General features: G+C 39.0%; 1 long non-coding RNA gene across 2 annotated transcripts; it reads left to right on the forward strand.

Annotated features, from left to right (window-relative positions):
• Positions 1–2780: 2780 nt before the first annotated feature.
• LOC104004734 (uncharacterized) lies at positions 2781–25845 on the forward strand. Of its 2 annotated transcripts, XR_677761.3 has the most exons (4): positions 2781–3049; positions 8195–8234; positions 10203–10297; positions 24731–25845. It is a non-coding gene; the product is annotated as an uncharacterized LOC104004734 (long non-coding RNA). The 2 variants fall into 2 exon arrangements; XR_001712714.2 differs by lacking the exon at positions 8195–8234.
• Positions 25846–27288: the final 1443 nt, after the last annotated feature.

Below are 27288 nucleotides of genomic sequence, written 5' to 3' on the forward strand. Positions count from 1 at the left end.
TTTTACTATGTGCAGAAATGTATATCAAAATATTAATTGAAACATCTCAGACCTGGATCTAAGAGTGGGTTAGGTGTAGGAAGAAAGGGTAGTGTACCAAAAAAAAAAAAAAAAAGTAATATATGGTTTCTGTCTTCTAGAAGTTAAAAGCACATATTCAAAAGACAGGTAAGTAGCAACAGGCATGGTATGGTTAAACACTAAAATTAGTCATTTACATATAATCTGTTTTTCTCATACCCTCGCTGTGCATTAGAAGCTTTGTAAAACTACAGATGCCTGCAGTTCACACACAGAGATTCTGATTAGGTCTGTCTAGTCAGAGTCTACATTTTTAAACAGTCCACAGGCGATTCACATGCGTATCCAGGATATGAATCACTGTAACAAGTGCTAGAGAACAGAATTAAAACAGCTACCAGCAAGAACCAGAGTGGGGGGAGGAGTCTCACGGCACGATTGGAACCTCTTTTGAACCCTGAATCATACAGAGAATTTGGATGGTAGGGATGGAGAGGGGAGAGCCTTCTGGTTGGGAGGAAGAATTGAAGACATTGTGAACAAAGGAGGTTGAAAATTAGGGAGAATTAGGGAGCTATTGTTTAAAGGATACTGAATTCCAGATAGGAGGAATAAGTTTAAGAGATCTATTGTACAACGTGGTGGCTAACCACAATGTATTGTGTACTTGAAAATTACTGAGTAGGTTTTAAGTGTTTTCGCCACAGGAAATGATGTGTGTGAGGTAAAATGTGTGTTAATTAGCTTCATTTCCCCGTTCTATAATGTATATATGTTGTACCCCATACATGTATATTGTTTTTTACTTGTCAATGAAAAAAGCAAATTAAAAATGCCAATGTTAATTTAAAAAAAAGAGCTGAAAGTCAAATGGATACCTATTTGCTTAGTGGCAACCACATCTCAGAGTAAGGTGCAGAAGTGCCCATGTGAAGATGGGCACTGGTTGAGGTAGCACCTGCCTACCTGATGGCAGAAAGAATATCCTTAATGACCAAAGGAAGGCCACAGAGGGAAGATAGGCTTTGGCCATGTAAAACCAAAGAAAATGGCTGAGGTGACTCAATCAATCTAGAGATTTATTCTGCCAAGGTTGAGGACGCGCCCAGGAAAAAGGAACACCTGTGATTTGTGCTTTTTCCAAAGAGGGTTTGGGGTCTTCAGTGTTTAAAGGGGAAAGAGTAAGCAGTTGGGGAAACAGGAAAGAAAAAATAAAAAGGGAAGATTAGATAAAAGAGGCAAGCAATGGCATTCTTTTGAAGCTAGATCGGTGTTCACTGAATCCACATTTTAAATGTGAAAAGAGGGGACAGAGGAATAGTCAACTATGCATTCGCTCCAGCTCAATGAATCTGCATTTTTAGGTAAAATAAAGTAAACATAGTGTAAAGGAAGCATTCAGATATGTATTTGTCTCAGGTGAGCAGAGGGATGACTTCTAATCCTGTCTTTGTTCTGTACCTATGAAGATAAGCTGTTGATTTACATTATCAGGGTGAAATTCAACAGAACTCTGTTTTAGGGTAAAGATCTTTGGGTGCACAGAGAATTTTCTTGTGAGTGAATTGTGAGGGAGGTCCCCTGGGGAGGCCTGTAACCTTCTACCTTTGTAGCTATCTATTTAGGAACAAAATGAAAGGCAGTTTTGAGTGACTCAAGCTTTTTTTTCCCCCTTTGGCATAGTGAGTTTGGGGTCCTGAAATTTCATCTTCTTTTCACAGCCATAGCCTGGGAAGTAGGGCCCCTTTCTTTGTACCTGCAAAACAGCTGTGGATGGCTACAAAAATGGTCTTGAAAAAATGTTGAGATAGACAAAGAAACACATGCATTCCCAATCCCAGATTTCATTATTAAGACTCTATCTCAAGAAAGGTGCTTGAGTTTGAGGTCCCACATTCTTGGAATGGTGACTACTGGGAGCTTCACCTTAAGGGTTGAGGATGTGTTTCCTCGGCTTCCCTCAATTCCCAGATTATCAAGTTTCTTTCTTTCAGTGACTCAGTGGCAAAAGTCTTTTGCCTTTCTACTTCCTTTCTAGGGAGTAATAAAGAAGAGGGGTATGAGTGGGACTCAGGGATAAATGGAGGTAGAGAGGAGGTTCAAGAGATGAACCAAAAATATCTTAAATAAAAAATGCTCCCAGCAGAGGGTCAGGGTTGGATGTGCCTGATTCTGAATGCAAGTCAAATATGCATTTGTCTCAGGTGAGCAGAGGGATGACTTCTAGTTCTGTCTTTGTTCTGCACCTATGAAGATAAACTGTTGAATACAAGATGTTCCTACCTGTTCTAGGGCAAGACAAGATAGTTAAAAAAAAAAAGAGGTAATGGTAGATGCTACCCCAAATGGAAAGGTGAGGGGTTACTGATGGCACACACCAAATTTAGTAAGCTCACTTATGACACCCAGTAAGGACTGTTTCATTGCATGAAGCACTTTTTGTGCAGGTGTAGGGACAGATCAGAAGATTCTGGAAAAGGCAGATCACCAAAGAACTCAAGATGTACTGATATTTTGCCAATTTCCTTCATCAACAGCTTGTCTTCTTTACCAACTAAGGGCAAACAAAGAGAACAAACTAAAAAAAAAAAAAAAAAGAAAAAGAAAAGAATTAAATAATTAAACAAAGAACTTAAATAAGAAGGTAAGACCCCCCCAAATCTCCCAAGATAGTGAGAAATGTATTTGCGTCATGTCTGCCTAACAATGAGCTATTATTAGGATGGTAGAAAATAGCAGCAAGTAAGGACTACAGATTTCACCCAGAGGCAGAGCAGACAAAAGACACAACAGTTTCCTGGGAAAGGAAGATGATTCCAGTTTAATTCATCCAACAAAACTCTTCCAAGAATGAGACCAGAAACCCTAACTGCATCTTGGAGGGAGCTGGAGGCTTTCCCATCACAATGAGGCCAACTGCTACCATGGGTGCCAGTGCCAGAGCCACTGTCTGCAGGCACTATCATGTCTGCGTGGGCCAAGGAGCAATCTAAATTAAGATGATCGTCTGGGTCCTCAGGCCCTCAGGGTGAGTACATATTGCAGCAGTTTCAGCCTGTTTCATGCCCTCCATCTGCAGATCTACAATGTCTATAGCCAGATTCACTGACCCCCAACCCCTCAACTTCAGATCTCAATCCCCAGAACAATGTGGGCTTAAGACAGGGAATATTGAAGCGGGTTTAGCATTTCCTCCTCCTCCCCCAACAGCAGTGGCATCCTGGTGTTGAGTCATTCTCCAGATTAGGTTGAACCAGCTGACCACTGGGCTCCCTGTGTGTCACCTGAGTCACCCTCACTCTTGATTTGGCCTAGGGGTCCTAAGTGGGCTTCCGCCCTCACCCCTGGGTTGCAACTCTCTAGTCGAATAACATTCCCACTGTAATTACAAAACTCCTATACCCAAACTTCTTCCTAGGAAACAGTGAAGAGTGTTGCACTTTTCCTTCTTTCTTTCTCTCTTTCTTCCTTCTTCCCTCCCTCCCTCTCTTTTCTTTCTTTCTTTCTTTCTTTCTTTCTTTCTTTCTTTCTTTCTTTCTCTTTCTTTCTTTCCTTCTTTCTCTTTCTTTCTTTCTCTCTCTCTCTTTCTTTCTTTCTTTTCCTTTTTCCTTCCTTTCTTTCTTTCTTTCTTTCTTTCTTTCTTTCTTTCTTTCTTTCTTTCTTTCTTCTTTCTTTCCTTCAAAATGGAGTTTCACTCTGTCACCCAGGCTTGAGTGCAATGGCGCCATCTCGGCTCACTGCAACCTCTGCCTCCCAGGTTGAAGCGATTCTCCTGCCTCAGCCTCCTGAGTAGCTGGGATTACAGGCATGCGCCACCATGCCCAGCTAATTTTTGTATTTTTAGTAGAGACAGGGTTTCACCATGTTGGTCAGTCTGGTCTCGAACTCTTGACCTTGTGATCCACCCGCCTCGGCCTCCCAAAGAGCTGGGATTACAGGCATGAGCCACCGCACCCAGCCATGTGTTGCACTTTTCGACCTTGGTTCTCATCTCATCCTTGGTTCAACCATCTTGTCTTGCTCTTGATTGTCCTGAAATGGGAGAGTTCCCTGACCCCCCTCACAGAACATGCAACAGGGGTGTGGCTTGTCTGTTCAGCTGCCTTACCTCCCTTATAGGAGTGGGAGCATGCAGATGGGCAGGTGCAAGAGCCAGGACAAGCACTTTTGGGCTCAGGCTCCATGGTAGCATCTAGGGGTGGGTGCCTGCAACTCCCAAAGCCCAAGTGGGTGTGTTACAGTGCTCTTTTAGCTCTGCTGTCTGCAGATGGCTTAAGTGTTAACCAGCTCAGTGCCCTCTTGGTACCTGAGTCCTTGTTCAGTATCCAGGAAGAATTAGGTCACATGGACGAATTGAAGGATGGCAAATGCAGGGGACTTTGTTGTCAGATGGAGATGGCTCTCAGCTGGAGGGATGGGGAGCTGAAGAGGGGATGAAGTAGGAAGAATGATCTTCACCTGGAGTTTGGCTGTCCTGCAGCCAATCTCCTCTCCAACCATCCCCAGATGAACTCCTCTTGATGTTCAGATATTCCTTATTTTCTCTCCTTCTCTGCCAGGCCCACTTTTCTGCCTCTGCTCATCTACTTGTGGAGCATGGGATTTGGGGTTTATATGGGTATGAGATAGTGGGGCATGGTGGGCCAGAAGGCAACATTTGGGCGCAAAAAGAGAAATGCCTGTTTCAATTTAGGGCCATGGGTTTCCAGGCTTGAGGGTGGGGCCTTTGCCAGGGAACTGCCTTCTTCTACCCAGTATTTCCCTGTCTCTTGTCCATATCAGTACCTCTCTCCTTATCTGAGGTTAAGATCAGGGGAGTCTTTAGCTCTGTATCTTAGTTTAATGTTGGTTCTGGATTTCTGGGGACAAATCTGCCAGAGGCTGGCAACCTGCCCTGAATTCCAAAAATTACCTGCCCCCAATTTTCAGTGGGCCCTGCTCATGTTTTGGCATAATTTGCAATTCCACTTGGAGCACCTGGTGCCAGCTACTTAGCTGAATCGCTATGTGGAAGGCTGAACGCCTTGCACCTGTGCCTTCTCCAACCTCTCCTGTTAGCTTGGCCTGTCCCACTCTGAAGGGCATGTCTAGTGCCAAGTCTCAGTCCCTTTCCTGCCTACACTGTCCTGCTCCCAACAAACCTCCACACCTCCTGATAAATCCTGGCACAAGAGAAGCATGTATGGGAAAGTGTCAGCCTCAGAACTTCTTGGGAATTGAGAGTGAGGGAGTTGCTGGGGAGGAGGGCTGGTCCCAGATCCTAACGCCCACCTTGCTTCTCCTTGAGGATTCTGGTTGATAAAAGATACACATATTGTTAAATGAGGATTGCAACATCAGTTCTGTTTGACTTTCTGTAACAATTAGAAGACTAGAGAATATAACTGGGTTTCTGACCTCCCACTCAGAATTATAGAGAGCCAAGTCTTCCCTACAAGGTGGACTTATCCACCCAGTCCAAGGCTGAGAAGCTGGAGATCAGTCCTCCCTGCTCTGAGGTGGTCCCACCAAGGGGTTGACCCACAGAGACTGACCCATTGCTCTGAAATGCTAGTTCAAGAAGAATCAGGAAATGGGGGAGCATGTAGGAGAAGTGAGTGACCTTGAGTTTTTACCCTGCCCAGTAGAGGAATAGCCAGTGATTATCAAGCTCTCATCAATGTGTCTGATAACCAAAGTCATTCTTCCCTCTTTGGAGTGGGAAAGGTATAGGAATGAGGTAGGTCCTGAAAATTCCCACTCCATCCCTTCCCGCAAATGAAGAAGGTGTTGATGGAAGCACCTTCCTTTCTGAGTTGTGGAGGAGATGATTCAGCTGAGCCAAATGACATGTAAACAACAGAAACAGTTCTACCTCCCATGAACTGTTGGCTTGCTGTCTTCCTCATGAGTCAGTTTTAGCAGAGCGTGGCCAAGAAAATCCCCATGATGGAGACTGGGTAAACAGTCAACCTCTGTGGGTCACCTCCCTTCCATCCTCTACTCAGTGCAAGTCAAAGCTGCCCATCACTGGGCACTGGGCAGTCAGGGGACTCCTGATGACTGACTCAGAGCAGAGTGACGTAGTGACAATCAGGCACAGAATATCAAGTTCCACAGAAGCCTGACAAATGAGCGCTTTTTTCTGCTCTCAAATCCTTTTCAGTGAGGAAGATTTCTCCAGCATTCAGGTGTCACCTAATGCTCCATCCTGAGACCACAGAGATAACTAAGATGTGCCAAAGTTTTTGAGGAGAAGGTGACATCGATGCTCTGTATCTCAGTTCAGAGGCTAACTGTATGTGTCACAAGTAGCATCTGTGGATAAGTGGTGGAGACCTTGGGAAAAGACAAACATCTTGGGAAAAGAAAACCCTTCCCTTGCAGCCACACACCAGAGACTATTCACAAGAGTCATCTTCAGTAGTGGGCAATTTCTCACACATCTGCACAGTTTATGGCTAACCTTGGAAATAAGCAACCAGGCTGGCTGAGTTCCAGTTCAAGAGCAATCGGGTAGGGCATACAGTCTCAAAGACAATTCCCTTTATGATCCTTGTCTTTATTCTTGATGAAATGGGAACTTTAAAAAAGCTACTATAGGTGTAAGGAGATCTGACTTCATTTTTTACCTTTGAGAAGTTATTTCCTGTAATCATCCAAAGCTTGCCTGGTATCTCTCATTCCTGGATGCCAGTTTCAGCTTTATGCAGTGGAGTGCTTCTTTCTACTTTCTGCCTCCTTCCTATGGTGTAGTCTTCAAAATGAATCTCTACTCTTCAGTGGTTTCTCTCGTCCCGTGGTTCTCACTCAAAGCGTGGTCCCTGGACCAGCAGCATCAGCATCACCTGAAAGTTTGCTAGAAATGCAAATTCTCAAGCCAACCCAAGACCTACTGAATCAGAAACTCTCGGGGTAGAGTTCAATAATCTGTGTTAACAAGCCCTCCAGGGGGATTCCAATGCATGCTAAATTTGAAAGCCACTCTTCTGGGGCAAATGATCCTTTTGATTAACTCCTACCACTGATATGCTGGGCCAGAGACCAAATGATGATCCAATTCTGTTAAATATTTAATCAATAAACAATTAATATTTTAGTTATTTTTGGAGGCTGCTCTGATCACTGGAATCCATGGCTAAAGCCAAGTTGTCTGAAAACTTATTTGTCACAAGCCCTCACAGTTACATTTTATCTTCTTCATGTACTCTAGATTCTATAAAGTAATTTGGTATCCTTGGCATAGTTTTCTTTGTCAAATAACTCTCTACTGCTATAATAAGATCTATTGAGAGACGCATCAAATGCTTTGTTAACGATCTATTCCATTCACACTAATGAAACCTCCATTGTCCACCAAAATTGGAATGGTGTCAAAGAGTCATCAAGTTTTCCTGAAAGGTTTTTTTGTTCCCCTTACGTGCTACCCAGGGCTTACCTATTTATACCCTATGAGCTCAGTTTGATTAGCTTTCAATGCATTGTCTCACAAGTGATATTAGATGAATGAAAGGGTTGTTTCCTTTAGGCTCCATCATCAATGAGTTTCTTCCTGTGTTAGAGACCTCAAGTAACTTTAATGTGTCTTCAGGCAAAAGATGTCAGGAAAAACCTGGCAGGAAGGGGAAAACTGTGCCTTGTCCCACACTTTTGTGTATCTTCCTACCTATACCTTCTGGTTCCTGACTTGGCTTGACTTGGAATTGCACTCCTTTTCCAAATGAAAACTGGTTATTAAAGCCCTTTTGCATGAATTTCTGTTAGCAGCCCACTTCCCAGGGTTGTCTCTCTCTCTCTGCCTCCAAATCTCAGATAAAATCTGATACCGTACTCACCTCATGATTCTATTTCAGCAAAATTTGATTATTCTGGCTTAGCTTTCTCAAACTTCAGTGTATATCTGAATCAACTGGAGGCCTTGCTACTACACAGATTGCTGGGCTCCACTCCCAGAGTTTCTAATTCAGTAGATGTTAGATGGGCCCAAGAATTTGCATTTCTAAAAAGTTCACAGGTCAGGCTAATGCTGCTGGTCCAAGGACCACAATTTGAGAACCCCTGCTGTACACTGGCACACGGCAATACCTGCATTCTTTCTGATTATTGCAGTCCTGATGCCCTTCCTTTCTCATTGCAGTGTTTCATGTCTTCCTCTGTTTCATTCATTCCCTTTACAGCATCGTATTTCTTGCAGGTTGCCAGGCAACTGTGATCTATTGCTTGGGCAAGAAAAGGTAATACAAACCTCACCATTTTCCCATAACTTTTATTTGGTACAGTGGAGTGACCTGGCTCCAGGAAAACAACTTACTTCTTTGCTAAAAGTAAAGTCCTTGGAGGGTGTTAAAGCCACACAGTATCTTTTAGAAACTTAATGCAACCCATGGTATTTACTGATAGACACCCAGACACATGTAATAGGATTATAGATCAGCCTCATTTAAGATAAAGTTTGCTGGGGGAGATCAAAATTACTCCCTGTGGGACCTAAATTAGGTACAAAGCAATTAACTTTAAGCAACCAAAAAATTGGTTCTATAAAAATTCCATTTCAAATCAGCTCTAAACTACAAGCTCATTACCAGGTACCTTCACTACATAAGAGACAAACAAGTCTCTGGAGATGGAAAATGCGAACTAAATTTTGAGACACCTCATTGAATATAAAAATTGATGAAGTCTTAGATCTAATCTCTTATAAGGGTGAGCTATTTCTACAGACTTTCTGACCTTTCAAATCACTTCCACACCCAGAAAGACAAATCTTCACATTCCTGAAAACAAATACGTTTATGTTTCAATTCTATTGATGGTTCAGTTGGTGCAATATTAAATACACTTGATTTCATTCCATTTCTTTTTGAGTGTGAGAATTTTAAACAACTTTTATTGAGAGCCAACACATCAGCTCAATAGACCTTTATTTTCACAGTGTGTTTCTTTGCTTGGCATATGGTAAGAACTTTATAAGTGTTTGTCAATTAAACATTAATAGATAATTAATTGTTGAATGAATAAATTAATGAAAGTTGTTGACTTAATATATGATTATGAAATTAATGTGTTTTAAAAATTGGAAAATACAGAAAAATAAAAAGAAATAAAATAATCATCCATAATTTCACAACCTGAAGCTAACTACTATTAATTTTTGAAACATTTTTCCCATCACATGTGCCTATGTGTGTATGTAGGTATATATAATTATTACCATATTGTATATAAAATGTCACATTTTGTGAAATTTACTTTTATACTAGAAATTTGTAGCAACATAGATGGAGCTGGAGGCCATTACTCTAAGAGACTTAATACAAGAACAGAAAACCAAATACTGCATGTTCTCACTTATAAGTGAAAGCTAAACATTGAGTGCACATGAACATAAAGAAGGGAACAACAGACACTGGGAATGGGACAGTTAGTTGGGGGAGGGAGGAAGGGGGTCATAGGCTGGAGAACCACCTGTGGGTACTATGCTTACTACCAGGGTAATGGGATCGTCGAGACCCCAAGCCTCACCATCATGCTATTTATCCATGTAACAAACCTGCATGGATATCCTTTAATCTACAATAAAAATGGAAAAAAATTTTAAGTCACATTTTGTTAATTTACTTTTTTTTTTTTTTTTGAGGCAGAGATTTGCTCTTGTTGCCCAGACTGGAGTGCAATGGCACGATCTCGGGTCACTGCAACCTTTGCCTCCTGGGTTCAAGCAATTCTCCTCCCTCAGCCTCCCAAGTAGCTGGGATTACAGGTGCCCACTACCATGCCCAGCTAATTTTTGTATTTTTAGTAGAGATGGGGCTTCACCATGATGACCAGGCTTGTCTCAAACTCTTGACCTCAGGCGATCCACCCACCTCGGCCTCCCAAAGTGCTGGGATTACAGGCATGAGCCACCATGCCCAGCCTTGTTAATTTACTTCGATAATGAAAATTTCCTGAAATCATTAGCAATTCACTGAAAACATCATTTTGATGGTCATGTAATATTCCAGTGAGTGAATATTCTCAATTTAATACTTCTACTATTACTGGATATTAGGGTATATCTAATATTATTTCTATGTGCCTAGATAAATATGTTTCTAGAAAAATATTTTATGATTAGAATTTATTTCTTAAAATAAAATAATTGGATGAAAAGATAGAAATTTTTTAAAGCTCTTGATACGTATTGCCAAATTGTTTTTCAGAAAGGTTGTACCTGCCTACAAGATTATCAACACCATGTGAGAACATCCACTTTGCTGAACTCTTTCTCACATATCACCTTTAGAGATGTCACCTGGTATGTTTTTAATTATCATTTAATCCTTTGCTAGTTAGATTAAACATGGCAAGTTTCACTAACAATTAGTACTTCCTTTTTATGTGAAATGTCTGTTCATGTTCTTTGTCCATTTTTCAATAGCATCTTAGAATATTTATTGTTCACTTGCATATGCTCTTTGTACATTAAAGATATCAACCCATCATATATCATCTCCTATTCTGTCAATTGACTTTTAACGTTGTTAATGATTTTTTAAATATATAAATAAAATTTGTTCTATATGTTTTTCCCATAGCTTTTAAACCTAGAATGTATTCCCTCAGCCATAGACTAGATAATGAAACTCTATTTTTAAATAAAGATTTCTAAATTGGTTTACATGTTAAAATTAGCATTTTAATTTTTCTAAGAAAATATTTGGCATAAGAAGTAAAAACTTTGCTTTCCCAAAGAGACTAAATAAAACAAACCACACTTCTCCATTTATGATTAATATATATTAAGTGTATATATTTATGTAATTTATATACAGATATATATAAATATGTGTGAATATGTGTACATATATACATGCATATATTCATATAATTGTACATCTATACACAACGTATGTATATATACACACATACGTACATACATATGTGTATATATTTATACACACACACATACTTCTAGTACGATGTTATCCCTTTTCACTGAATTATTTATCACCTTCTGCAATTGCATTACAGTTTTAATTATTATAGCTTTACAGTATGTTTTAATAACTAAAGCAAACACCCTCATTATGTCACTTTCTAAAGTATTCTTGGCTATACTTATCTATTCATGTTTTCTCAGCTATTTTCAGACTGATTTAGTTGTTTTTCCTCAAAAATTTCAATAGAATTCCATTAAAATATGTTTTAAATATTCACATTTCATACTGGGGTATACAATAAATCTATCCATTTATTTAGAACTTCTTTTATATTTCTCAGTAAAGTTTCACAGCTTTTTAATATATATCTTATCTATTTCAGGAAATATGTATCCCTTGTTGCCTTATATTTTTATCCTTATTGAGAATAACATCTTTTCTCCTTGTAACCATTTAGTTGATTTTCAATGGCATAACAAAAAAACCATATTAATATTAATGTATTTACTTGGTATTCAGTGACTCCACTGAAGTTCTTTCTTAATTACACTTTTATCCAGTGATTTTCTTGCATTTTCTTTGCAAACATAGAAAAAAAGATATAATTAACACCATTATGCTCACCAGCAAACTTTAGCAAGTCTTAACTTTTTTCCGTATTTGCCTCTAATGCTTTTTTTAATAAAACCATAGATGAAACATTATTGACATATTTGAAAACTCTGCATACCCCTCCCTAACAGTAGTCCCTTCTCCTTTTTTCTCAGAGATGTCTATGAGCCCAAAGTTACTTTCTAGGCTCATACCCCTCCCTTTTATGGGTTTGTACTTATTACTTACATGTTAGTAAAAACTATCTGATTATTATGTTTTAAAATATTATGAAATTATATTATAGCATATATATTATTTGCAGTTTTTCTCAATAAAATACTGTAATATTTATTCATGTTGATATAGTGGTTCTCTTTTAGTGATTTTCATATTTGTATTGCATTTGATTGTGTGAATATGCAACAATGTGTTTATCCATTTTTCTTCTGATAGGCCTTTGCTATTGACAGTGCTTCCATTCCCACATGTGTGGCCTTATGCAAATGTGCAAGAGTTTCTTTAAGACGTATGTGGGTATGCTCACCTTCCACATTATTAAATATTGCCAACTTGCTCTCTGCAGTCTTTGTACCAATGCAAGCACCCTCCAGATAGCTATCTGAGCAAGCTCTCCTTCCATATCAAACCCTGCATGAGGTACAATAAGACTTTTATTTGTCAATCTGAAGGGTGTGGAGTGATATCTTATTTTGTTTTAATATGCTTTTACAACAGGCTTTTTTTGTTAAGGGCCAGGTTTGTTCTTTGAGTTTCTTTGGGTTTGTTGTTGTGTGTTTTTCAACCAACCATTCAAGAATGTAAAAACACGTTCCTTGCTCTCTGGCTCTGCCAAAACAACTTGTGGGTTAGATTTGGCCTGCAGGCCATAGTTTGCACACCCCTTTCTTTGTGAAAACCAGTGAAGATGAGCATCTTTTCAGAGGATTATTGACCATTTTCCTCTTTTTAATTGAAACACAAATTTTGCCCATTTTTGTATTAGGTGATTTGTCTTTTCTTATGGATTTGTGGGAGGTCTTTGCAAATTCTGAATATGAGTCTTTTCTCAGTTATATGTATTGTCAATATCTCTTCCATCCTTTGGCTTGGTTTTTCAATTACAGCACAATCTTCACTAGAAGTCATTTCTTGGGGTTTCTAAGTAGAATTTTGGCGCTCTACAAATAATATATCCTCTCCTTTTACATACACAGTCATTCCTCTTATTTTTATTTCAAGCCTCATTACATTGGCCACAATGTTCACAGCAATTTAAAATAGTGATGATTATCTATGGTTACCATGTTTTATTTTTGATATTTTAAAATATATGTTGATCATGTGAGTTAATATAGTTGTTTCTGAGTAAGAACAGAATCAGGCTTTTTGTGCCTTCCATTACAGTAGTCCTCAATCCTTTCAAGCCATGGACTCTCTCTCCATAGCAAAAGGCATTTTTGCATTTTCTGCTAAGCCAATGGGCATTTGTCATTATGTAAATAAAGTCCCTGTGCTTTATACTGGATGGTTAGCTCATCTTCAAGCTCAGTGGTGACGAGTCACTAGTAGAAAATGCAGTTTCTAAAGAAACACATTCTTGTAGGTCATGAGTGAATGAGTGAATGCATTAACACGTGAAATGAATAACAAGAAGACCTCAAACAGAGAACAGAGCACAGGCATACCTGGGAGATATTGCAGGCTCAGTTCCAGGACACAGCAATAAACTGAATCACAGAGATTTGGTTTCCCAGTGCATATAAAAGTTATGTTTACGCTATAGTGTAGTCTGTTAAGTGTGCAAAAGCATTATGTCTAAAAACAACTCACATAATATAACTAAAAATACTTATTGCTGAACAATACTAACAATTGTCTCAGCCTTCAGCCAGTCATAACCTTTTTGCTGGTGGAGAGTATTGCCTCAATGTTGATGGATAGTGACAGATCAAAATGGTAGTTACTAAAAGTTGAAGTGGCTGTGGCAAATTATTAAAATACAGCAACAATGAAGTTTGGTACATTGATTGACTCTTCCTTTCAGGAAAAAACTTTCTGTAGCAGGTGATGCTGTTTGATAGCATTTTACTTACAGTGGAACTTCATTCAAAATTGAAGTCAATCCTCTCACACCCTGCTGCTGCTGCTTTAATAACCAAGTTAATTTAATATTCTAAATCCTTTATTGTCATTTTAACAATGTTCACAATGTCTTCTCTAGAAGTAGATTCCATATCAGGAGACCACTTTCTTTTGCTCATCCATAAGAAGCAACTCCTCGTCTGTTCAAGTGTGAGTTGAGATTGCAGCAATTCAATCTCCTCTTCAGGCTCTAGTTCTTCTAACTCTAGTTCTCTTGGTATTTCTACCATACCTATAGTCATTTTTCCATTAAAATCTTGGACTCCTTAAAGTCGTTCATGAAGATTGGAATCAAATTTTTCCAAACTCCTGTTAATCTATATATTTTTACCTCTTCCCATGAATTATGAATGTTCTTAATGGCATGTAGAATGGTGAATTCTTTCCAGAAGATTTTCAACTTACATTACCAGAGCCATCAGAGAAATCACTATCTATGGCAGCTATAGCCTTACAAAAATGTATTTCTTAAATAATAAGACTTGAAAGTCAGAATTACCCCTTGATCCATTGGCTGCAGATAGATGTTGTGTTAGCAGGCACGAAAACATTAATCTCCTTGTATATTTCCATCAGAACTCTTGCATGACTAGGTGTTTGTTAGTGAACAGTAATATTTTGAAAGGAATCTTTTTTTGTTCTGAGCAGTAGGTCTCAACAATAGGCTTAAATATTGAGTAAGCCATGCTATAAATACATATGCTGTCATCCAGCCTTTGTTGTTCCACTTATAAAGCACAGGCAGAGTAGACTTACCATAATACTCAGGGCCCTACAATTTTTGGAGTGGTAAGTGAGCATTGGTTTCAAATTAAAATCATCAGCTGCATTAGCCTCTAATAAGAGAGCCAGCCTGTCCTTTGAAGCCAGGCATTGACTTTTCCTCTCTAGCTATGAAAGTCCTTGATGTCATCTTCTTCCAAAATAAGGCTGTTTTGTCCACACTGAAAATCTATTCTTTGGTGTAGCCACCTTCATCAATGATCTTAGCTGGATCTGAATAACTTGCTGCAGCTTCTCCATCAGCACTTGCTGCTTCACCTTGCACTTTTTTTGTTTTGTTTTGTTTTTGAGATGGAATCTTGCTCAGTCTCCCAGGCTGGCGTGTGATGGCATGACACCTTGCACTTTATGTTATGGAGATGGCTTCTTTCCTTAAACCTCAGGAAGCAAACTCTGCTGGCTTCCAACTTCTCTTTTCCAACCTTCCTCACCTCTCTCATAGAATTAAAGAGAGTTAGGGCTCATAGAATTGAAGGGAGTTAGGACTTTGCTCTGGAATAGGCTTTGGCTTAAGGAAATGTAGTAGCTGGTTTGCTCTATTCAGATTGCTTAAACTTTCTCCATAACAGCAATAAGGCTGTTTTGCTTTCTTATTTTCTTTGTGTGTTCACTGAAATAACACTTTTCATTTCCTTCAAGAACTTTTCTTTGCATTCACAACTTGGCTAACTGGCAAGGGCCTACCTTCAGGACTCTCTCAGCTTTTGACATGCCTTTCTCACTAAGCTTAATCATTTGTAGCTTTTCATTTAAAGTGAGGGACATGCCACTCTTCCTTCCACTTATTTCCCTTTGCTTCCTTTCACTCTTCCTTTCACCTAGAGACCATTGTAGGGTTATTAATTACCCTAATTTCAATATTGTTGTCTGTGGGAATGGAAAGGCCAGAGGAGAAGGAATGACCAGTCAGTGGATAAGCAAGTATACATACAACATTTATGGATTAAGTTTGCCATTTTGTATGGACTCACTTCATGGTGTCCTGAAACAGTCAATAGTAACATGAAAGATCACTGATTACAGATCACTATAACAACAGATATAATAATGAAAAAGCTTGAAATATTGTAAGAATTACCAATATGTAACACATAGACACAAAGTGAGCATATACTGTTCGAAAAATGGCACGAATAGATGTGCTTAACTCAGGATTGCTACTAGCCTTCAATCTGTAAAAAAAAAAAAAAAAAGCAATATCTACAAAGCACAATAAAGCAAAGCACAATGAATCAAAGCACAAACAAGGTACTACATTTAGAAGGAGGCTTATAGGGCTGAGGTTCATAAAACATGAAAGAATATTTTATAAAACTAAGTAAGTGATATACAATGATAAGTTATTATTTAAGTTAGCAGCAACCATGATCACCATACTGTCAATATCTCCATGGGAAACTTCTAGCTGCCAGGTATTTTAAAGCTCTCTTGAACTTCTCCATGGGTACAACTGTGAGAAAAATTGGGATCAGGTTGTTTATTGTTTTGCATGTGGCAGGTTTTCCAAAACTACTTGAGTCTGAGAACCATGTTATTCATCTTTATGTTTTTCATGTGAATTACATAAGAATGACCTGTGGTACTAGCTTGACAAATGTTTAGAAATTGAAATCATTGAAGTGGGAGAATTTCTAAAGAATCCTGGGCTCAAAAATGATTCACTCAGACAGGGAAATACAAAGGGAATCATGTTACTTCTTCAAACAGATAAGAGAGGCTCTACCAACAGATGCACTGTGCTACCTGTGTTTCCAGAATCTGTTGGTAAAGCCTCTCTTATCTGGGACCTAGAAAGAGTGAAGAAGGGGATAGTAGAACTCAAGTTGCAATTCCCAGAAACATACTTTGCAAATCACAAACTGAAGAAGCAGACACCACTACTTACCGTATGGGGGCAGGTGGGGAAAAGTGTCCTTGTTTTTGAAAGGTGACTTCATTCCAGCTTTATTACTTCTTGTAACTCTACTGTTTAATAAGAAATAATACAATGAATTATGATAGCTCTCTCTGGAGACTATCTTCAGCCTAAATATATTGCTACATTCTAATGACAGTCACTTGAGATCCATTCTGGAAAGACAAGACACACATCCAGTGCTCCTGTTCCTGCTCCTGCTCCCACCCCCACCCTCACCCCCATCACCTCATGAACACCTTTCCTGGAATCTACACAGAGACCTCGTCAAGATTTAACCACCTCATACACCTTTCCCCCGGACATTTTTTACCCCCTAAATGTTCCCAGAATGCTCTTTGAGTAGGCTTTCTCTGTCCTTTGTCTCTGCTTCTACCCTGATATTGATGAAAGGGACCACCTCGTAAGATGCATGTTGGCTGGACAGCTCCAGCTCCCTGGGAACCTCACAATGAAGAGAGGGTTTGACTCCATAATATTATTACAACTGTTATTCACCTGCAGGACACAGAAGCCAGGGAGGTGTGCTGGGACCTCAGGAGCTGGTGACAAGTAGGTAATCATGTCATTAGTTTAAGTTTCAAAAGCCTGAAGACACAAATATACTGCCTATCTGGTGGCTCAGGCCATCAGTGTCATAGCAGGCCTGTTACAGATAAAAGAAACTCGTGACACCATGTCTGTCAAGCTGGAGAAAATGGGTATAGAGGGACAGCTACACCAGATAAGGAAGCATGTGGAGGGGGGCACATAGCAATTTTTCTCCAGGGGGAGACTTTCCTAAGAAATACCGCCATAAGAGGAGAGAATATTGGAAAAGTGTGACATACAAAGCACCTGAAATGATTCCCAAAATATGGGACAAATGATAATGAAAAAAGAACAGAGTCATTATTCTCTGACCCTGGGACATAAAGCCCTGTGATTTTCCAACTCTGTCTGATTTGGGAACCAGAAACTGGAGAGGCAATGGATTATACTGCGACATTCACCTCTTTCAAATATTCAAAACAAAATCCCCGCTTTTTCTTTCAGAGAACAGGCTGGGTCAGGGCATCTGTATTTGATTGTGTCCACCCTCTTCTCTGTTTAGGTGACCAATTGTCATTAACTTTAGATGTTTTTCCTGGAGAAGGAGAGTGTTCAGGAATGAGAAGAAAATACCATCAGAATCATGTGGACCCACATTCATCCCTTACTTCACCCCTTCTGGGAAGGAACCCAGCAGGCTCAAAGATATGGAAAAAGCCACCAGAAAAACAGTACCTGGGACAGAGGGTAGAGATTCCTATGGCAGGAATGAGACTACTTTTAATCTTTCTTCCGTCATCTCAGCTTTTAAATTTCTCCCTAGAGAACATTTGGGTAGTAAGATTCAGAGGTGCATGTTAGGGTGTCAGCTGCACCCTGTGTCCCGGAAGTAGATGGTACAGGCTCCTTTGTCTGGAGGCAAAGCGGGGCCAGAGTGGGCAGGGTCAGTTTCAAGGCTTTGGGAAAGCAGTGGTCTGGCAGTACTCTTCTGGCTCTTGGAAGCAGGAATGCAAACTTGATTCAGGCTGGGAGCAAACACCTGTTTCATCTTTCAGGAATATCAGGAGTGTAGCAGCAGGTGACAGGGTACTTTGCAGAACCAGCAGAGGGGTGTGCACCTCAGGGCACACCTCAGGGAGCCATAGTGTCCCAGTGTGGAGGCAGAAAGGTAGAAAGGGGTCATTGGAGTAGCTTAGAGTAACCTTGTGAGCTTTAGGCTTAAATCAGCTGACTGAGCAGGGTCTTCTCTTCCACTGTTCAGGATGAGGCTATGCCTGGGGTCAAAAAGAAAAAGCCTCCAACTATTTAACATTGGCAGCTATGAGGATGGAAAAAATAGTAGTGATGGTGTTTGTTTTTTCATTAACAGGTTAACCTGACCATTTTGGGAATGTCATTAAATATTTTTCTAAGATATAATTTTTACTGACTAATGCTTGTGCCATTACTTAAACCATTACCTTAAATTGTTTTCTAATATAAATAATTCTGAGATGAGCACCTATGAATACATATTTTCTCCCATCACTGAAGTGAGATTGCTGAATCAAACGATGGAAGGTTTTGAAGACTCTGGATAAAGTTTTCTAAGTTCCTTTCTAGAAAATTGTGTTAACAAACGCTCCCAAGAGCAAGGCAGAAGACTGATAAATTTGTTCTTGTGACTTTCTCAGGATGTGGACTTTGGAGAAGTAATACCTCCTGATCCTGGACTTCAGAGAATGGGTGTTTATGGGATAAGATGGGAAGGTTTTCCAGCCTCCTTTAGGGAGGTCATTACCTTCAAATGAAAAATTGAGGTCACACTAGATGTACATACACATAGAAAGTACAATGAGGAAATGAACTTCAAGTAGGAATCAAGCAGGAAATAAGTCAATGATGGACTAATCTCTCAAAGTAAGTTGTTCTGGGAGCTCTGAGAGAAGGCATAAGGGGTGTGTATCCAGCACCTGATGCCAAGACAAGCTTTGCTCAGATGAAGACAGCACACAGCCTTTCCACTCCTTTTGGGTTGATTGTGTCCCATTTCTTCATTATTCTTTTCTTCATTTAACATTAATTGAGCACATGGTGTCAAGCACTGTAAAACAAAAGGGGGTGCAAAAGTGAGGAGTTCTCAGTTCAGTGTGTCTTTGAGTAAAGACGGGACTAGGAGTAGATCCCAGATGTGCTAACAACAGTTCCAGTATGATACCGTATCTCTGGAGATCAAAGCAATTATCCCAGCATAAATTTAGGAAAGACTTCTGAGATGAGGACACTTGAAAGCAGTGGAGGCCAAATCATCTTTGATCACAAGGAGAAAAAGAGAGAGGGCATTCCAGAATAGCACGTGCTAAAGCATGGAGAAGTCGATGAGTCCCACATGTTTGGGATTGTTGCAGCATAGATCATGGTAAAGGTGGGGGCAAGAGGACAAAAAAGGTCAGAGGCACAGTGACAAGAAGTGAGGCTGTAAAATGAGTCAGTTTCTATTGCAAAGTCTTTGTATTCCTTTCAAAGGGCTTCAGCCTGTCCTACAGGAATGAGGAAGCCAGGGAATGTCTTAATAGATGCCATTTATATAAACCCATATTTCTGGTATAACTGGTGGCAGAGGAAATGGGCTGGAAAAGATGAGAGCCTGGAATGGGAAATGACTAAAGTCATGACATAAAGACATCGACATGCATAGATTTTGTGGTTAAACACACTTTTTAAACAGAGGCAGAAAGAAGAAAGTGTATGGCAGAAATGACCAGAGACCGCAGATGAGCTCATGGTGGACAGTGATGAAGTTTGAAACCAGGGTAGCTGTCATTGCAGAGAATGAAACATGGCCAAGAACTTCCTAAATATTAGACTAATGTCATTATTGTTTCCTTACCTATGACAGCTGATGAGCCAGTGTGATCTATGATCTTTCTGGGTATTTTATTAAGTTTTCATCACTGTGCTGCCTTTGCAATCCACTTGCCTCAGGGAACATTTGAGACTTGAATTTGAAAATGACATTCACAAAATTAGATATTCTTCATGTGTGTGTGGTGTGTGTGTGTGTGTGTGTGTGCGCGCGTATGTCCTTTTTTTTTCTTTTCCTAGCTCCAAACTGTCTTCAAAGGGTTATAAAGAATGGGGTCTTTGAGTCCTTTAACCTTTAGCTATGAGATAGCTAATTTTTGTTCCCCAAGCAAACATGTCAGAAATGACTCCCTGTTTCTTTATTATTTGCAAATATATGTTCTTTTATTCCACCCCCTTTCCCCTTGGGAATGAAGAGCCTCCTTGGATGGGCCTTAGGCCCAGGCTCTCAGAAAGTTAAGAAGGCTTTGGAGGGTGTTCTGAGGGCAGATAAATGGACAAAATAATGGTGCAAGGAGACCGTGTTGGAGAAAATTCAGTTAGGCAAGAAGCACCGAGGAGTTCGACCCGGGAGGAAACCCAGTGAGAGCTCTGGCAATGCGAAACCAGAAAGTGACCTTTAGTTAATCAAGTACCGAAGATGAGAGGGCAGACATAAGACTCAGACAAAAAAAAGTGATAAAAATCATTCTGAAAAGGGAAATTCTAGTTCTTTGTTCTCTCTTCTTATCATATGACTTCTCAGGCTATTCCTCTGTATCGCCGGAGGAACATGAAAAATTTAATTAATGACTTGAACATTTTCATGTAGGCAGAGGTTTGGTTTCCTGTAGATAAGACATCTGGTTAATTAAGTGAACTTTCTCCTTTTCATCCATGTTATGACACTTGTATATTATGTGGCCACATGGTATTTACTAGCTCACTTCCATCTCTATAATTTGCTTTGCTCCATGTTATTTGATCTGGACCAGCAACTTTAAGACATCATGTCTACCTCATCAGCTATGTCTGCTCCCAACCAAAACCAACTGTGGGCCTCTGACACCTTCATATTGTTCATAGCTTGAGACTCTAGCCCCTCCCTCTACCCAGCCTTATGCTTTCTTCCTGCTTTAAATTCCTGCTTTCAACCTTGTCCACAATTGGGATTTTGCTTTAGGTCACACTAAGACCACAACTCATGATGTGCTGTTCAATGAGCAGAGTTTCCTGTGGTCTCCCAGATGACACTTGAGCGTGTCTCACCATGCCATGGATGATTTCCCAAATCCAAGTTGGGGACATTTCTAGAACCTCATGACAGGCAGACCCCCTACTGCTGGCTCTTCCAATTGTAAACATGTAAGTCATGCCACAACCCACTTAGCAAATATCTCAGTGGCCTCAGGGCTGTGCCCTTGAATGGATTACACTGCTCTTGGATGTTCCATAGGATAAAAAAATCACAAGAGAAAAAGAAAAAGTCTGGAGACTTGGAGAACAAAATGCCATAGAAACAAGAGTCTGTTCACATCAGGAGCTCTATAGCTGAAATCTGCTTCCTTCAACTCCCAACCCAATGCCCTATCCTCAGCTGCCAATCCAGCAAGAGGCTCACTCCTTGGGTGGAACTTGCTAGAAATCTCAAGCAGTGAACAGTTTCTGAAAGCTTAAGAATACCCATTTTAACTTTACCTCAAAAAGGTTAAATGATAGAGTAACACGGACAGAGAACAGCCTCTAGGAAATGTGCAAGAAGTAAGCTCTCTTTCTGTTTTATTCAGATATGAGTTTTCATTTCACCAGCCCCCAGTGGATCTGATCCAATGACCTAGAGATTCATGAGGCTGAAATTACCTTGGTGAACAACATGATCTTTCTAGGATTCCAGGCATTCCTGGTACTAAAAAGCCTCCTAAGCTATTGACAATTTTTTTTAATTGTGGGTAAAATACACACAATATACAACTCAACAATTTAACTATTTTTAAGTGTACAGTTCTGTGGCATTAAGTAATTTCACACTGTTGTGTGACCATCACTGTCATTCATTTCCAGAACTTTTCTATCTTCCCTCTAATTCTCCATTTCCTTCTCACCTCTCAGCCCCTGCCCACCATCCTGCTTTCTGTCTCTATCAGTTTGACTACTCTGGGTACCTCACAGAAATGGAATCATATTGAATTTGTCCTTTTGTGACTGGTTGATTTCACTGATAATTCTTAACTATTATAACATTTTCCTCAGTCAACTTGTTTTTATGTCACATAGATCCAGATATACTCTTGGTGTTACTGAGGGTCCAAACATCCCTTTTCAACAATGTAGTACATCAGTAAATAATCAAGTATTTATTGAATTCCTACTATATGTTTAGCCATAAAAAAAATAAGAATTTTGAAGAATAGTCATTATCCCTCCCCTTAAGAAAATTCTAATTTTGTGGATGTGGAGGCAAAGTGAATGCAATAAAATAGTAGTAAACAGCATATATGCACATGTATGCAGACAAACACACACCTATTCACATGTAGACATCTGACCTCATTACTTTTATGTGGTAATGATGATGATACAGAATTATCTCTGTACAGGCGATACAGAGATAATTCTAAAAAATCTAATCTATCTTGGGTAAGTCCAAGAGCATCTTGGGACACAATACTTAGCAAATTGGCTTTTAGGAATTCTTTACTTGGGTCAGTGGTTTGGGGGAAACCTTTCACTTATTTTGTAGGAGGTTAGTGGTCTCGCTGTATTATCCAAGTTGGTCTTAAACTCCTGGCCTCAAGCAATCCTCCCACCTCAGCCTCCCAAAGCACTGGGATTACAGGCATGAACCATCATGCCTGGAAAATTTTCATTAAAAAAAAAATCTAAATAAATATTAACTATCCATGGATTTTTTTTGAAAGAAATGGGAAGTAGGAACTTAGCTCACACATCTCTCTCTCGATGGGCCTATTCACTTTAGATATTTCACTGAATCCTGCTAAAAAGCAGTCAGCTATTTGCCATCTGTACAGAACAGCTGCAATTTCCTTCCTATCCAAGCACAACATTTTATTATAGAGAAATTGGCATATTGTTTTTGCCATGTGCTTTTTGCATATTCCTCCCCATGGCTAGACTAATCAGGGAAGAAGTATCTTCATGTCCCAGCTCCTAGCTAGGTCAGGTGAATACAAGTGACATCATGTGTATCCTCTTCACCAAGTTAGCATTAAGTTGCCTTGCCAAACCCTTGAAGCTTCTTATGTGAGACATCTGTGCCCAATGTTATTTATGAATAGGAGCAAAATGTATAAATATCCATGGGACTTCCTGTTAAATGTACCACATTGAATGCAAATATTTATCTCTGCTGCTTCTGAAATTTTATTAAAATGAGAGTAGAAAAAATAGAAGGATACAAATCAACAAGGAGGAAGAGAACAAGAAAGATGATCCCACCAAATAAGAAATGCCAACAAAATTTTGGAATCTGGAAATAGACGAATGACTGGTAATTATTTATCAGAGCCCAGAAAGAATATTGAGGAGAGAGGCACAAGAAATGAGTTAATGTGAATTTCAGAAGCCTGTAAACATTTAGAAATTTGGAGGCAGTAGGTACTCTGAAGTTAGAGGAAGTATGGGACTTAAAATAGGAGGATTCGTTAAAAAATCTGTGTAAAGAAGAGTTAGATTTCCAATCCTCTTTCTATCTCTGACCACCAGTCAATTAACCCTTCTTCACCTAGGCAGGAGAGTGGAGGCTCTTCTTCAGGGAAATTTAACCTGGAAGGCTCTACTTGAACACCTAGTCACGGAAGATAGTGGGGGAAATGCCAGGCTGGAAATAGGGACAATTAAGTGACAATTATGGTGAGCCCCCTGGTTCCCAGAATACTCGCTGCCAATCTTATACTCCCCCAGAAAATGATTAGAAGATTGCTCGTTGTAGAAAGAGATACATGGGCCCAGCATGCTTGCAGATACTGGTATGTGTGGTTCTCTCATAAAATGACTGTATCTATCTTGTCACTCTATGATAAAGCCAGCTGAACCAAAAATCCCCAACTCCCACCCTATAAACATTCTTAGAGATCTTAAATGCATTTTTACTCTCTGTCTTTCCTCAGAATTTGTTTTATTATACACACAGTATTATGTTTATTTTAAGTAATCTGAAAATTATATAAAATCATGAAGAAGAAAATATCAACTGTATTTCCATCTTTTATAAACAATAATGGTTACATATATCATCTAGGTGTTTTCTATATATGTATATTCCATAAATATTTTCAATAGATCTCTATTTTGATACAATCTTCTATCACATTTTTTGACTTAATAATGTATCATTAACATCTTTACTTGTCACTAAATATATTGCAATAATATTTTTCCCTATAGCTGAAGAGTATTTCTTAGGTGGGTATAACTATAATTTATCCTGTTAGTCCCTTGATGTTAGACATTTGTATTGTGTCCATTCTTCAGTATCCTAAACAACACTGAAATAAACATAGATCTCTGCAAACATGATTATTTCTTTAAGATTATTAGAAGTAGAATTGCTGGCTCCAAGGGTACACTATTTTTCAAAGCTTCACTGAATTTAGCTTAATTGTTCTCCTGAACATCTTTCTCAATTTATAGTTCTATCAGCAATGTATGAGAGTATCCTTTTCCCACCCTTGCCAATATTTGGAATCATCACTAAAGAACACCCCCAAAAAACAGACAAACAAAAATCCTTAACAATTTGATGCTAAATATGACATCCTATTGTTTACATGTATATTTTATCACTATTTTAACATTTTGAAATGTTGCTAACTACTGATATTTTGAAAATTGGTTATCTATAGCATTTATTTATTTTTATTGGGACAGTTGTCCTTTCTTATTGATGTCTTCATGACTTTTAGATATGTAAACATGGACCATTACTGTATCATATATAAGAAATATTTTCTCTGGTAATTTTTCTTTTTAACTTTGTTTCTGGTTCTAATCTTATTTTTAGTGACTCACTCTTGAATATAAAGAGAGAACCAAGAATCATCAGACATGTGGAGAAATGATGTAACATGAAAAGTAATATCAAAACAAAGAAACAAAAAAAGGAAGAAATTGAGAAATGCAACGGACTGAATGTTTATCTCTCCCCAAATTCATATGTCAAAATCCTAACCCCAATATGATGGTGTTAGGAGGCGGGGCCTTTGGGAAGTAATTAGATCATGAGGGTAGATCCTTCATAAGTGGAATTAGTGCCCTTATAAAAGAAACCCCAGAGAGCTCTCTCCTCCTTTTTCTGCTGTGTGAGAATACAAGAAGATGGCATTCTCCAACCCAGAAGAGGGTTCTTGCCAGAACCCGGCCATGCTGACAGATTGATCTAGGACTTTCACCTCCAGAACTATGAGAAATTAATTTCTGTTGTTTGTAAGCCACTTAGTGTATGCTACTTTGCTATAGCAGCCTGAACAAAGACAGAAAGAAACTAAGAAGATGAAAGACAGGAATAAAATCTCATGAAATTATGAAATTATGGGTCTCAGAGTGAAAAGATAGTGTATTAATGAAGAAAGAGATGCTATAAAAAACAGAGAATATGATATAGAGAAGATAAGAACATGAAAAATTCTATACCGTACATTCAAGAGAGCAGTTGAAAGATTATGCTAATAAAAGCATACCAGAAAGTGGAAGAAAAAGAAAAATAGAAGAGAAAAAGCAGAAAATTTAACTAATAGGAGTTCCAGAAAGAGAGAACAGAGAAGGCAGAGGGGAGTTAATTATCAAAGAAACACACACACACAGAAATTTCATGAGATTGAAAGGCTTTGCCAAGAACTCTGACATAAGAAGCACATCTGTTTTTTGATTAAGTACATATTATCAGCTTTAAGACAACAGTCAGTAGATAAGTAATTGCTTTGCAATGGAAAAAATATCACTTTAGGCTAACGCCTGTTGAACCAACTACACTACTCCAGAGGCTGAGACAAGACGATTGCTTGAGTCCAGGAGTTCGAGGCTACAGTTAGCCATGAAAGTGCCACTGCACTCTAGCTGGGTGACACAGTAAGACCCTATCTCTAAATAAATAAAAATAAATCACTTGGTTTTTCTTAACTAGATTATGAAATTCTGTGTCTGGAAGCTGTGGAGTTAGGGGCTCAGAAGATAGGACAATGTTCTTCATTCATTGCCTTCATCTATATCAAACATTTCCTATTCTCTCTTTCTTCTCACATTGAGTCCCACCTTCATCCTAACTAATCCAATCATTGTATCTGAAGAACTATGTTTCTTACCAGTCGTGATAAAAAACAATGCTCCACAAGTTTAAAACAAAGACAACATGTGATTGGAAAAAATGATGAATTTCTTTTTCTTCCTCTTTGTTTTGTTTTCATAGATTACTATTAATATAGAAAGCAAGGCTGGGCACCATGGTTTATGCCTATAATCCCAACACTTTGAGAGGCCAAGGCAGGCAGATCGCTTGAGCCTAAGAGTTCGAGACCAGCCTGAGCAACATGGTGAAACTCAGTGTCTACAAAAAATTAGCTGGGCATGGTGGCACGCACCAGTAGTCCCAGCTACTTGGGAGATTGAGGTGGGAGGATCACCTGAGCCTAGGAGGTTGAGGCTTCAATGAACCATGATCTCACAGAGTGCACTCCAGCCTGGGTGACAAAGCAGGACTTTGTCTCAAAAAAAAAATATATATATATATATATATATATATATATATATATATAAACTATATTTTAATGTTACGAGCAAATAATGTGCATTCTTTTTACCCTAGGGATATAAAAAAAGTGTAAAATAAGAGAAGCAAGTGATTAGCCAAGGGGAGTAGGTTTGTGTACATTTTTCAAGATAAATGGAATGCTGGTACACTAAATAGTATCTACAAACTATTGTAAACTGAAATGTTTATAGTATAATTTGTAAGATTAAGCAAACATTAGTTGAATACAAAAATAGCAAACAACAATTAGAACTGCTTTGAGAAATCTACTGCCAATAAACCTTTTTTTTTAAGTCTGTGGAATGGCAGATTGATAATGGGTTTATTTAGTGAGGACATATCAACCATGCTATGCTATTTTCCTTAGAAAAACCCATATCTGCTGAAGCTTATTAACTCATTCAATCATTGTGTATCACCTAATAATAGACAAACTGATTTGAAAGAAACTTGATGTAATTATGGCAATTTTTCTAGATCAAGAAATAGAAAAAATCAGCGGGGCACGGTGTCTCACACCTGTAATCACAGCACTTTGGGAGACTGAGGCAGGAGGATCGCTTGAGGCCAGGAGTTCGTGACCAGCCTGGCTGACATGGTGAAACCCCGTCTCTACTAAAAATACAAAAATTAGCCAGATGTGGTGGCACGTGCCTGTAATCTCAGCTACTCTGGAGGCTGAGGTAGGAAAATCACTTGAACACGGGAGGCGGAGGCTGCAGTGAGCTGAGATTGTGCCACTGTATTCCAGCCTGTCAAAAAAAAAAAAAAAAAACCCAAAAGAAATAGTCACTTAATGACACTTTACATGTCTA

The sequence above is a fragment of the Pan troglodytes genome, chromosome 1, assembly GCF_028858775.2.
Source record: "Pan troglodytes isolate AG18354 chromosome 1, NHGRI_mPanTro3-v2.0_pri, whole genome shotgun sequence".
Classification (NCBI taxonomy): Eukaryota; Metazoa; Chordata; class Mammalia; order Primates; family Hominidae; genus Pan; species Pan troglodytes.